We start from the raw sequence: 13,104 nt of genomic DNA on the forward strand, positions 1-13,104 counted from the left end.
CAAACGTCTGATATTTAAATTGAAAAAATTGTTACTTTCAGTAATAAATTAGATTTCGGACGATATCTTTGTTCTAATTCATGAAAGAAACGTATTGATCTCGCAAATTTGCAGTATATTTGACCATCTGTTTCATCTCATGAATCGACTTATAAATTAATTGCACCATCTACATGGCGCTCCGATCCCGAAGCGCTCTCTTTGGGTTCGATAAAAGTTCGATCTGATGAAATTCTTGCGCAAATTTAATTAGTATTGCTGTTCTATAGAGTGTGTGTGTCGTGAATTAGCTCAGCTAGAGCTTGGTCAAAGAACATTTCCGTACCAGCAATTATCAATTTTCTCAATTACGCTAACGAACGCGACACTATATTGATAGCATTAATATAATTTGTGACCCATAGCTCGTTGGACAATGATAATATTTGAGCGATTAAATTGACGGCAAAAATTTATTTAAATATCACACGCAATTATTTTATTGCCGATTTTAAGACATTCCGTAATTTTTTTTTCTCTCTCAAAAGATGCGGTCTTGTCACGTAATAACGTCTTATGACTAACATGGAGATTACATTACCATTTTGTTGGCGTCTCCAATTAAAGGATGAAGGCAAAAGGAAAAGGAAATGTTTCAGAACTTACAATTGACAAAGTCTCTGTATTTTCATGTGTTGGCCATTGATGGGATATCAAATGAACCGATATTGTTAAAAGACTTTTTAAAAAGCAAAATATCAATTCATATACCTAAAGTCTAGTAAAAATATCAAATCTGTATAATGCGAAGCAGGAAAGAAATATCACTGTTTAATATAATAAAAGAAAATTAGTCAGTAACATTTAAATACTAAGTCTTAAAGACTTTTTAAAATACTGTTAATGACGTGGAATACAACCCACCCTTTGCTTTTGATAAAATCATAAAATGTTATCCAACTACTAGTATATAACAAATATTTGTATGTTAAAGGTTATCATTCAAAAGTATCTACAATGTACTTATAATATTTCAAATTACTATTCAAATATTTCCTTATTGCTTGAGATCACTGTGTAACGCATTCTAAACTCTTCCTGCCTAATTTTTAGTTCTTAATTAGATAACAAGCATTTTTTTTTTCTGTGAAAGAGGAACTAATTATTCACAGGCTTGATTGTCTAAAGTCCCATACCTTAAAGAATCCCGTTCGTATATGAACGTTTTGCCTAGAGATATATTTTTCAGTACAAGATATCTACCAAGGTCAGGAGTTCAGAATTTCTCTTCAGTTGTGCCAGATATGTTAATTGTCAAATCAAATTGCCTATATTCTCAACATCCTTCCATTTATTCTTTTTTAAATAGACATATGAAAATGTATTGTTTTTGTTCTTGTTTATTCTTTGCTGTGGAACATGGCCATAGTTTCAATTTCCAGAACGTGGTCATTGAAGATGGAATGGAGATTTAGAGTGGCCCTTGCATGGCAAGTGATGCAGATTGACGAATGTGCAACTTCGTAATTGTATGCCAATGATGCACCAACTTTACTGGTGCAAACACCAGGAATGACGATCATGTGCAAGTGCTTCAAACCTGTTTATAACCTGTTTTAGATAGGACGCTTCGAGTTAGTCTTTAGCATTTTACTGCTTCCACACAAACTGACAAGGATAAGCAACTTAAAGCGGTTGCTTTATCAAGACCCGAGATATCGCTTCTCGGATTTTCTGTTTGGACTCTGTCCTGCTACTCCTGCAGACTGATGTAGATGAGACAGCGACGTTTGCTCATGAGCAAATGATTGAATAAAGATTAATTATAAAGCCTATATGATAAATAACATCCTTTTTTTGCAAAACTGTAAATTTTATATCTCCAAGGTCTTGTGTTCAGACCCCATGTTGGATATAAGGTTACCAAATATGTAGCCTATGGGCGCAGGAATACCGGCATCCAAACAAGATCGTTCGGGGAATATATGATAGGTTCAAACGTTCAGTCATCGAAGAAAATGGTATAACAAAATAGTTTCAGAGACCAAAGCGAAGCAAGATGTGCTATGCCTTAATTTCTGTTCTTCTTGCGATAGACTGGGTGGTACAGAAAATAACGGGGATGAAAATGAGATGCCACTTCATCACTAGCCTTGATCTTTTAAGGTTTTAAATTAAGGTGTGAGGGAAACCTCGGCCATTTTATCAGAAATAGCAAAAACTGCAAATAAATATGAAAACCTAAAATACGGATCATATCAGGAACGGAGGTCATCATGACAAAAAGAGAAAAGATATTCCAGTTGCTCTGATTGACAAAGGGTGGTGGAGACAATGATATTCTGAGCAGGGTACATCTGGGCAAGATGGAGAGTTTGGAACACATACGCAGTGGAAGGTACACAAAACTTCCATAACAACTTGATGCATATAAATGAAAAGCATAAGAAGAATGCTAAATGAAATTCATTACGAATGATAGAATAATGGAATATTTTGGGATGGGTACAATTAGCTGAAATGTATGAAGGAATAGAACTCATACTCAAGACAGAGGGTAACAACTAGTGGAGATTAGCTTTAGGATGGCAGCCAGAATTAAAAAGTTGCAGAAAAGACCAAAGACCAGTTGAAGAAGAATGATGGAACTGGAATGACAAGTGGATGATTGAACTGGAATGTTGCCAAAAGAGGCTAAAAGCAGGAAAAGGTAGGAAAATTGCGGAACAATGTGATGTACCTGTTTCTTTAGAAGTAAAAGGTTAACGAAGGATTGGCATGACCATAGTGAACAATTGCTACTCTAGTGATGAGTCTTATACTGGAAAGTGGAATAAAGTATTGAAATTACATGTCCAACTCATAGTGTTTAACGATATTCATCTCTACTTTCGGATACCATAATGAAAATGTGTATTATAGGAACCACTAATTTATTGATTTATAAGAATCTTGATTTATCAAAATGTACAAATGCATTTTGTACATCATGGTGTCTACGACTATCAAACCTGGTCAGTTTATGCATCTGGGAGACGATGTATCGAAGCTCAAAATGAAGGTTATGTTGGCTTCACTGTTGACTCTTAAGAAGATAAAATGCATGTTTTTTAAATGGGGAATTTCTAATTCCTATTTAAGAGGCTTGGTTGTCTTAAGTCCCTTACCTTAAAAAATCTCCCTCATTCATGAACATCTTGCCTACAGACAATGTATATTGTTTGCAGAACAAGATATCTAACAAAGTCAGGAGTTCAGAACATCTCTTTAGTTGTGCCAAATATGTCACATCAAAATGCCTGCATATTCTCAGTATCCTTCCAGACATTTATTCTTATGAAAATTTAATAAGTTTTTGTTAATTCTTTGCTGTGGAACATGACCAAAGTTTCAATGTCAGAAAATGGTCATTGACGATGGAACCGGAGATTGAGAGGTTTAGTTCTTGCATGGCATTGATGCAGATTAACTAAACTTTTTAAATTGTAGGCAATGATGCACCAGCATACTAATGCATCAGCAAGCACCAATAAAGATATTGCTATGCCATGATGGCCAATCATGTGCAATTGTCTCTCACCTGTTAATACCCTTGTTTAGAGGGATACTCTCAGACAGTCTCTAAAGGATTTTTTTCTGCTTCCTTCCAATCTAACATGAATTAGCAACTTGAAGTATTTGCTTTTAACAACCTGGCCGTAGGCCATCACCAGAAGGGTATGGACGCAGTGGACTCGAGAGATCGCTTTTTGTTTTTTTTTTCTCGCTTGGACTCTGTCTTGCAGTCTGATGTAGAAGATCGAGTCAGTGACGTCAGCTCAAATAAATAATAGTTATAATTTATAACTGTTATTTAAATGGTTATATATGTAAATATCATAACTTATAAAGCCTATGATATATAACAACTTTTTTGCAAAACTGTATACTGTATATCTCCAGGTTTTGTGTTCAGACACCGTGATGGGTATAAGGTTAGCAAATATGTAGTTTTGAGAATCTTTGGTTTGTACCAAACCAACCCCCACCAGATTTTGTGTGCAGAGACGCCGAGGACTATTGGTAGTGAGGGTTGGTAAATTATTAAAACTGCATATCCAGGATATGATTTGCAATGATTTTCCTGTCCCTTTTCGGTTACCATTATGAAAATGATTGTGTATTGTAGGAACCACTGATGATTTAAAAGGATCATAATTTATCAGAATGTAAAAATGCACCTTATGCATTTTGGTGCCTAGAATCATCAAACAAGATTAGTTAATGCATCCAGGAGAAGATGTATCGCAACTCAAATGAAGATAGTAACGGTTTTACTCTTGACTCCTGAATGCAACAAAATTTCAAATTGAGATCAACTTGATACTATGACTGGCTTAATAATGGTGTTGGGGTGGTGGGATGGAGTGAATTTTTTTTTATTCCTCTTTGAAAAAGTTAATAGCGTGCTTACATGATTTTAAATTGATACATTCTTTTTAGAGACGCTGAGAATGTTCAAAGGATAAGAACATATATAGCAATGATAAACGGTAGGAGCCTTATTAGACTTCCTGAGTGCCCAGAAGTTCCCGATGTATTCTTAAACTTTACCACAAATAACGTTCATGATATTTTATACATTGTCTCATGGCCGCTGACATTTGTCGTAAGGCTCTCTCACTTTGTATTTTCTGGTAACCCGCAAGACCGTCTGAATGCATTGGGGCAGACGTTTACGTTAAACATAGTTGTTTATTTTAAAAAAAAATTGCAGGACTGTGATCGGTTCAATTAATTTATACTTTTCTTGGTGTATACCGAGTAACCCTTTAATTATATATATTGACTGTTGTTCATGCTATGCAACCCAACTATAGAAACCTAAAAGAATGGAATAGTATGAGGGGATGTCTGCAGTGTGCAATATTTCTGAGGAAATTAATCAATTTCAGTAATTATTTTCAATCAACGCAATATGCATGCTGATTGATTAGTTTTCGTGACAATGCAAAGACAATTGCAAAACATCGCAAAACATTTCCATATATAAAATGAGTGGCTAAATGATCTCATGTTTAGCTGTTATTGGCGGGGTTGTCATTTGCAGAGTAAAATTGTAATTCCGCGCTCATAATTAGTTTTGATTGGATTGTATTCTAGCTGTTGTTATTGCATGGAGAATCTAGAAATGGAAAACAGAAGACGTTAAATAGAAACACTACCATCCATGACATAGCGCGTTAATGCATTCCTTTGAAAGTTGACTCTTAAGCATAATTTCATGTTCCATGGAATTGAAGTACAATCGTGTCCAAAATGTCAGCAGTGCGAATTTATCGAATGTTCACCTCTGTTGGGGACATTTTACTAATGAAATATCTAATACCATTACAGATGTTGCAAATTGATATTCCGTGTGTTGTCTTTGTGAAATCCTCATCTATTGTTTATAAAAAACATGTCTTGTTTTCCTCTTTCCAGTACAGAGTATTTTTTACCCAATAGAAATGTAAAAGACCTGTACATTTTTCAAGGTCCAATCGCAGGTCTTCCTAGTAATTGCCCTTATGGTCTTTCCACAATCACAATTTTAATGGTTTAAAGTAAAAAAAAAAACCTGCATTTATTTTCATTTAATATACCTTAAATTAAACAATTATTGCAAATGGTGTAGGTTGTCATATTTCTTTTCAAATGGGAGACAATACAAACAACATAAAAAAAATCGTACATTTTTCTGTAAATTAGTGTTATAAAAATTATGTAAAAACTGGTTCCATTGCATAATTCTGCTGCTGAAGGGTCCAAAATACTTGTTTCTTATAACATACTTTTGAATTTAAATTTCGGGAAAACTATTTCACATTAGAAGTACAATACAGAAAATACCTGAGAAGTAGTTATTGCCCTTGTCAACATTTCTGAAAAAAATAATTAATGAAATGAAGAAAAAATTCTTTTACATAACAATATTTAGCATTATACCTATTGAAAAGCATTTTTCCAAAAGGTATTGTTCTATTGGGTATGGTTTAAAATAAAAACAATTTCTGCAAAAAACCTATGACACCATAGGAGGATGGAAATACCTTTATTGCGTACCCATGCGCTTGAGCTTAAAGCCTATTTCTCTCATGTGGTATTACCAAATAGCAATTTTTATGTTATTCAAGGCGAAAAGAAATGTTTTCAATTTTTTATATGTATTCCTTGTATTAAGAGTTTTAAGGCCCTTCTTTGGATACCACCAAATTTGACCTCTTGACCTTGGAGTTTGACCTTCTTTTGCGAAAAAAAAACACATTTTAACCTTGGCCATAACGTTTGAACAGTTGGAGTTAGGGCTTTTTATCCTTCACATGTGTATTTACTGTGACTAGACCTTTCAGCTGGTATAAATATTTTTGATCTTGACCTTGAGAATGATCCACTTTTTAAAAACTTTAACCATGGCATAACTTTTAAACATTTAGAACTAAGACTTTCATATTTCACAAGCGTATTTCTTGTACTAGAACCTTCCTTTGGGCATCAACACTTTTGACCTTGACCTATGGAGTTTGACATGCATTTGAGAGAATTCAACTCTCGCCATAAGCTACGGGGTACAATGAGAACATGTGTTTCACAAAGTGTTCATGTAATTAACCATAACACAATGCTTTAAAAAAAAGTTTTCAGTATTTTCACCCTTGCTACCCTAAAGCATCTTACAAGTGTATACCACTTCAGTCTACGTCCCACTCCAGAATTGTTTTACTATCGGGGGTATAGTATTTTACAAACACGATCTTGTTTGTACCCCGGTAAATGGTTTTATTGGTTACTTTAAATGTCTCAAGAAACCAATGCAACCGCTTAAATCTTAAGAAAAAGTGTTGGCTTTTTATTTCAGTTTCCTTTTTTTCATATGATAGAGATTTGTAGAAGATCAGAAAACGTAATAAAGCAGGCATACATTCTGATTTGATTTAAACATAATCTATATGTATTTTTACATAAAAGGATTTGACAGCAGGCATAGCCTTTATGAGTCCTCTCCATAGGTACAAGGCTTATTAAAAATACATAATACTACATATAGTTACAGGTTCATATCATCAATAAGTTATAGTGAAGTATACAAGATTGATTGGAATTGAAGGGGGGAAATATTGATGATAAAATTCTAAAAAATACTGATTGTAGGAATCCGAATTCATCTTTTCAATCTCTCATTCCTACATATTTTCACTGAGTTAAACCTAACATTGCTTAAGGCATGTTATTGAAATACCTTTTCTTGCATATACCCAAATAATTTTGCCCTATTCCATTTTTTAAAAAGTAATTTCCTGGTAAATTTAATTACGTTAGACCCACGGACTATATTCAGACGATATTGGATATTTTCTATTACAAATTGACTTCATCATCCATCCGTTGTAATTGGTATCAAGTTGAAATTGATTAAGCTGTAGCATTTGGTTATCATTTATTAATTTTTTGATTCCAAACTTTATACAAGCAAGCCTTTTCAGCAACGACTGGTAACTTGATTTCGATCAAAACGTCGGTTTTATTTATTATTCTTTGTGCTATGTAATTTCACAAATTGCATAATGTGAACAGCTGCCGCAAAATTCAATTTGCCTACTAATTAAAGTTAAACTATCCTTGATTCCGATTACAAGGCAAACGCCATGAGGTACTGCTTTCTTAATACAAATATCATTTGTGACCAAAGTCTGATATCATATCTCATCGTTAATTTGAACTAGTGGCATATAGATTAAATAATTTCACACAACAGTCTATTACAGAATTATTTCATTCCTTGACCAAATACTCGTTTTTTTCAGTGGGGGTTTACATATTATGTATATTAAGGATCTGATTTCTTGTTTTAGTTGTTGTTGAATTAATGCTCTAAATGATATCTGTAAGAGCAATTACGAGTATTTGTGAAAACTTAACCATCTGGGATATACCCAGTACTCAGTATGTATCATGTCCTTAAAATTTCTGAAAATCACCCGGTAAGATAACATGCAGGGGTATGTGAATTCTGTGCCAAAACTCGCAAATTTCTTGTCAGATATCTTTTTATCCTCTTGATGTCATGAAGTATGAAATAATTATGTTAACCTGCTTTCCCAACTTACAAAATGGTAAGAATAGCAATCATGCCTTTACACCTTTTTTCACCTTGCAATGATACAAAGTATGATACGTATCTTTTTGAAAGTCCGAATGGAACTGCAAAACGGATGTCCAAGAGGAAAATCGAAAAGAGGGGTATCTTGAGATATATATAGAGAGCTCATTAATTAGAATTAAATCTTTCCTTTAACATTGTTCTTGGAATATCACGATTTTGAATTAACTCACGTTTGCCTTTATATACAATTATCTTTTTGTCCATAAAAGAGCTACACTGATGCCCAAATAAAGACATTTCTTTTTTCATAAGCTACTGATCATTTAGATTAACTTTATGTCACCATCATTGTTTACCTCTTTAAATATTTTGAGATAATAATTACAACATTTAAGCTTAAACGATACAAATTGGGAGCATAGCAAACACGGACCTATAAAACATACGAGGTGGGATTAGATGCCATGAAGGAGAGCGCATCCCCTACTAACCGGACATCCGCCGTATTCAGAGAAAAAAGTGTGTTAATAATAACCTGACAATAAGTGTGAAAAAGGTCAGTCAGCATTTCGCTTAATGATAAGTTATATTTGCTGCCATGATCATTGTATCGACTATAAAACAAAAAAGCAAAATAATGAATATAAACGATACTGCTGATTTCCTTAATTCTTCAACTTGTTTGTCAGTAGCTTGCTTCGTATTACAGTAACAATTTTATAATAAAGTTCTCTATTTGAATTTGCATTTCTTAAACATCTGAATAACTCCCCACTGAGGTGTTTGGCAAATGTCTTTAAAAAACGGCTTATATTTCAAAACATTTATAACCCAAGAAATAGTCTTCATAAACGTTCTTAATTATGGTTAAAATTCAAGAAAACTTTCTTATACTTCCTCGAAAATGGATCTTGTCTCTACAGTGAAATCATAAATACTTAGTATATGGAAGGGTGTTTAATTTTTGTTGTTTATATGTCTTCAAAGAATAATTAGGTAAAATTGTAATCATTTCTTCAATCAGGAAAATAATATAATCACCCCCAAACTGATATTTCTCTTCAAACCAAGAGAAGTTTCCCGCCACAAACATTGCTTTAGTAAGGTATTTAGTCATGAGTTCGAAAAAATACGTCTCAGGTTTTTGATGGCTGCAAAAAGTTAAAAAAAAAACAGTGCGGTAAATCTAGGTTTATATATGTTACTAAAAATTTTTTTCCTTCGAAGGATTTTAGGAGAAAGGAAAACTGGTGTAAACAACAAAAGGGTATGACAAACCCTTTTACTCCTTGTTTCCATAACTTTTAAATGTTGCGTAAATTTAAGCAAAAACGAACATGATTATCGATGACGTCACTATGCTCAAAATGAACAACATGTATTACTAATTGAAATGTCTTCTTATTTGACAAACAGAAGGCCAAATACCTTTATTCTGACAATCAGCACATACACTGCACATGTATACTTAAAAGTTATAATCTTGATCTTAAGCAAATGCTTTTAATAATATTTTGATAAAATATAAATCAAATTTAGGTTCGTAGATTATAACAATAAAAGCAATACTTTAATCAAAATCAGAAACATTTATGAAGAATCGTATACCTTGGTATTGTTTATTTATGTTCCAGGTTTTATTGATATTAAGCACCCTTTTCCAAAGTTTCAGCAACAACAATCTTTTAATACGTAGAGCCTGTAGTGCTGAACAAAATTAGCCAACTTCTCTTATTTATTGAGCAATATAATATTATCATCTGGATATAGGTCTCCCAGATGTCTCCCAGCTGATATAATGCGCAATAGAATGTTCTTTACAATTTCTATCACGAGCTAGAAAACTGACCGAGAAGTTGATGATACAAGGGTATCAATTATTTCTTTTAAAGTCAAAAGTTTTAAGCCTAACAAGAAGTACTGGTATGAAAAAGTCAGTCAACATTTGACTGAATGATAAGTTGTATTTAATGTAATGGTCATCGTATCGACCTTAAAACTTGCAAAATGGTGACTATAAACGATACTGTTGATATCCTTAATTCTTCAACTTGTTTGTCAGTAGCTCACTTCGTATTACAGTAACATTTCTTTAAAATAAAGTTTTTTGCTTGAATGTGTACAAAAGGAACAAAAACAATGTGAAAATCAAGTGAATAGTGATAAAAAAACTACACCTTTCTTAAACATCGGAGTAACTTCCCACTGAGAGCATTGTTTTCATCAAAATCGAAAACATTTATAAAGAATCGTATACCTTGGTATTGTTTATTTGTGTTCCATAAGCATCCCTTTACCAAGTTTCAGCTACAACAATCTCTGAATACGTAGACGCTGTAGTGCTGAACACAATTAGTCAACTTCTCTTATTTATTGAACAATATAATATTATCGTCTGGATATAGGTCTATTCATGTCTCTCGATTGATTTAATGCGCAATAGGATGGTCTTTACAATTTCTATCACGAGTTAGAAAACTGACAGAGAAGTTAATGATACAAGGGTATCAATTATTTCTTTTAAAGTCAACATCTCGCAAATTCTATTGTAGATACAATACAATACAATCATTTATACATGTATAACGAATTATATTATAGACGCTCTGGTGCACTAAACATTAAAATACACATAAGCATACAAAATGGAGAACAAATAACTTGAAATAAAATACATATACAAGTGCGTAAAAAATAGGATATATATAAAAGGGTGGTTAGGGCACACGGCGGATGTGACTGGTTGACAAGGAATACTTGCTCCTATTATGCACCTAATCCCACTTCTAGCGTTTTATTGAACTTTACTTTTCGATGTCTTAACATTTCATATCTAGCGAAACGTTTTTTTTATCTTCAAAACACATACTTGTATAAGCAAGAAAATAAAAAAGATCTTTATTGAAATGAGATTAAAGGAAAAAGTAGAAATGTTAAGTAATATATTATATTTGTAAGTTTTGAAGGTAAAGCCACTGAAATTCGTACTTTGTGTATCGATGACGCCACAATGCTTTTTACATGACACAACACTAATGATTAGTAATTCTAGCTCGACTAATTAGAGACCAGAAGTAAGATATTTTTGGAAGTACGCTGCTGAATGGATTTGGTCTGATTTCAATTAAACTATTTAATAAACAGACATCATTGAGATACATAATTCTGTTCTTTTAGTTTTTATTTTGAATTTTTGATGAATGTTTTGCCATGTATAATATATATACAATTTTTTGTGAAACCAAAAGGTAAATAGAAAAAAATGTTTTATAGTTTACGATAGCGATAAGGTTACAAAAATAAGAAAATTGATTGAACTCTTTAAAAATGCTACTCGTCTTTCAAATTTTGATGGAATTTCAATAAAACAAGACAAACTATAGAAATGTATCAAGATACATAATTTTAAACATCCCATATTGATTGTGATATGCTTCAATGTAATGGAAAACAGAATCCAGGTAATATCTTTCAAAATATAAGGTCTCCAACAATAAAAAGACGAAAGATATGATAAGAAAGATGTAAATAATTTTTATTTTCATCAATTTTCATTTACGTATATTGTGTTAATGGGATGGTTACTTAAATTGATTTTATTTTATTTTTCAAATGCTTCTCCTTCAAAAATTTGATCTCTGATTATGCCTTAGTCACATTTCCCGGCCGGTGGCCGTAGACCGGTGGTAATCTGTGGAAATCCGTGGTGTTAGCGATGTCCCAACATCGGTCCACATCGGCCTAGTAGGCCATAAGCATCAGTCATATTATCCAGCGATGGGGTATACGATGGGCAACCGATGCGTTTTTTGATAAAAATGGCGTGGTTTCCGGTCGGACTCACAAAGGCCCAGTGATGCATTGCTAATCATAAAACGATGTTCCAGGGTACTCGACCGATGTATATTACATCGCTCATATATTGATGAACATCGTTCGTACATCGGTCAACTATGGGCCAATGTTTGGTCGAACATCAACCGATGATCGGCCGATGTATGTTGCCCACCACTCAACTCCCCAATGACCTCAGATTCAACGGACAATTGACGATACTCGGCCATACATTGGTCAATCCTAGAAAGATGTGTTAATGATGGGTTGCCGATGAGGAGCGATGTGCGGCATCGTTGGAGACATCGCTGATTTTTAACTACGAATTATTTCCTACCGATGACCCCATCGATTCGCAAAATGGTCTTAGTCACCGTCCGATTACTAGTGGTGCCCAGCCAGCAAATACGCCATTTTCATCACAAAACGCATCGGTTTCTCATCGTATACCACATCGCTGGATAATGTGACTGATACTTTAGTAGAGATAACAAATACTAGTAATATAACACGTGATGTTTTATTTTAAGTGATTCATAGTGATCTAGTCATCTAGTATGTATTTGATTGGATTTAAGATATCCGACCCAAAATGTCTTCAGGTTCACTGCATCTAAATACCAAACAAATTTATATAGGCGTAAAACAGAAAACATTTCAAAGAAAATGGGACACAATCTTAACTTCAATTATACATCCTTATTTACACATTCATACAAACAGTACTACGTGTAAGATTTCATTATAATTATGGTGTACTTTTATTTAGACACGTATTTACGTGAGTACAACTAGGTATACAGTAAACAAAGACATATATAGAACATAAAGATGTCAGTGACACCCTATTCCATAAAACATTCAAAATGTAATCCTTTTTGCTTTCTATGGAAGAAATTCTTCAAAATCATATGCCAGTTTTAAATATTTTTAATGTTCAAAATGACTCTGAACTACCCTATATATATTGGATTCCGAAACTTCATAAAAATCCTTACAAACAAAGATACATTGTGGGTTCAAGTAAATGTTCAACCAAGCCTCTTTCGTTACTCCTCACTGTCAGAAGTAAAGGAAAATCTTCAAGAATACTGTAACAATATATTCAAAACGTGGTGTGAATAAGATATGGATACTCAAAAATTCCAAAAAACTTTTGGACAACTTGA

Source organism: Saccostrea cucullata, unplaced genomic scaffold (assembly GCF_032062105.1).
Source record: "Saccostrea cucullata isolate Sc308-1 unplaced genomic scaffold, CSIRO_AGI_Scuc_v1 ctg342, whole genome shotgun sequence".
NCBI lineage: Eukaryota > Metazoa > Mollusca > Bivalvia > Ostreida > Ostreidae > Saccostrea > Saccostrea cuccullata.